The sequence below is a fragment of the Toxotes jaculatrix genome, chromosome 3 (assembly GCF_017976425.1).
Source record: "Toxotes jaculatrix isolate fToxJac2 chromosome 3, fToxJac2.pri, whole genome shotgun sequence".
Lineage (NCBI taxonomy): Eukaryota > Metazoa > Chordata > Actinopteri > Toxotidae > Toxotes > Toxotes jaculatrix.
The window spans coordinates 30188903-30191048 of record NC_054396.1 but is presented as its reverse complement, the minus strand read 5'-3'; positions in this window follow the sequence as shown (position 1 = coordinate 30191048).

Sequence of the window (2146 nt, the reverse complement as noted above, 5' to 3'; positions counted from 1 at the left end):
CAAACCAGCATCATCCATGTTTTTTTTTCTCTCTGAGCATTAATCAATTCAAAATGATTTCCATTTATCTTTCATCTCAGTTTTCCACTGAAATAAAAGGTAAAAGCTGGAAAGGCGTCAGTAAATTCTCCAGTTTACTGTTTGAAAAGCCGCATTTGTGTTTCACACAAAACCAAAGTAGCCTGCAGACACCGCGGCTCTTATCAAAGACAACGATCTTTTATTGGATTCCAGTTAAAGCAGCAAAAGCCCTTTTTAGTGTTTCAGCTGCTCTCAGCACAGGTGAGGCTCGGAAACGCCACAATAATCACAGTGAGACCAAGGACCTGGTTTGACTGTCCACTTCTGTTGTGTAGAACATTTTCTCTGCAGACTCATCAGTGCTTTGTTTCCGTGGAGTTCAGCTGAACTGAAGAGATGTTGTCTGTGTGAATGTGGCAGTGATTCATTTTCAAAACACTGGTGTGAAAGTGGTTGTGATACTGGCTTTGGGAAAAATGGCAATCAACAGTCTGCAGAGTGTAATCCATGATACGATGGACATGTCCCAGACTCTGCAGCGTCTCCTGGAAACACGTCTGGGAAAATGTTTTAAAGTTTAAAATCTTTTATACGTTAGAGTGGTGGAAGTGTTTAAAGGTGATGGCCGATGGTTCACTTCCACCTCAGACCGAATTCGTGTTAAACCTGATGCACATGTGACACAGACACACACTGACCTCCATCTCCCTCAGACCGCCAGCAGCAACATGACAAAGAGGCATCACACGTTTCTCTAAATGAGACGGAGCCGTAGAACAACCTGAGAGCTGCAGTCAGACCTGTTTCTGTTGATCTGCACTGAGAACAAATGACTGAATTTATGTCTGTGAATAAATGTCTAACTATTTTTACTTAAATGCAAAAGTTAATCACATCCGCTGTTATTGTGTGACAGCACAAACTTTGCCTTTCGTATGAAGAGTTTTAGGATCGTTAGGATAGCGATGGAAAGAGAAGGGGCAGAGAAACGTGTGGAACAAAGCCAAAGACGAGTAAATGAATACATCAGTAAGAACGAGGAGGGACAATGGTGAGTGAGAAAGACAGCTGAGACGGTGACAAAGCTGGACACAGAAAATGTGTTGAGACAGAAAGAAAGACGCGTGAAAGAGAACAACAGATGAAAGCTGAAGGAAGCTGGAAGTCGTTCAGAGGGAGAGACGAGCAGCCAGTCGGCCTTCTCAGTGCAGACGTGATCGCTGAGTGAATCAGCTGCTCTGGAGCTGACGAGCTCTTCACCAGAGCTGCCCTGTCTGTCAGTCGCCCTCATGCATGCGCAGACACACTGGACTGATGGTCCGCCCGTCTCTGTTGTCTCTGAGGGGGACACATACTGAACGTCTTCTCTTTAAAATGGGACGTGTTTCCTGGTGAGCAGCTGTTGTGATGTTTGTGTCCTGTAAAGGTTGTGTGTGTTAGTGATGAGACAGACGTTTGACCTTCTGCAGACACTGGTGGATGTTTACTACGCACAAAGTTTTACATCTACAGAATTTTAGTATTTACTAAGACAAGAGATGTGAAGAAGCTGAGCTGCAGTTCATCTGATTTGCTGCATAAAATGCAGTTAAATGAACGAGTTATGAGTTTGGGTGAAACTTTAAACTCCTTTGACGAAATAATTTCTGTAAACAGATCATTAATGTAAAGCTGTTCCTGTGTTCAGTGAGCTCCTACAGGCTGCCTCTATAATGAAACATTAGGAGCCACGCAGAACAGCTTCCTGCTGCTCAGGCTGCTCTGATAAATCTGGAGCAGCAGATGTTTGTGTGTGTTTTTATTCCCTCATTCCATGTTTTTTTTTTTCGTACTGACCTTGGTGTGGTTCTTTACTGAATAAACACAAAGGCAATCTGACTGTTAAGCACAGATGAAAGGGCTGAAAATCCTTGGTAAAAATCCAGAACTGTTTGCTTTGACAATAAGTGGAAATAGTTTGTCATCATTACTGAAGAGACAAAACACTGGTTTGCATTCATGTCAGCAGGAAACGAGTGGAGCTGAGGAACGACGCACAAACACAGTCAGACACACACCAGGAGATTCAGATCAACTGCACAGTTTTTCCACAGTTACCACAGTGGTTGGTTAGTCCTTTGACCTT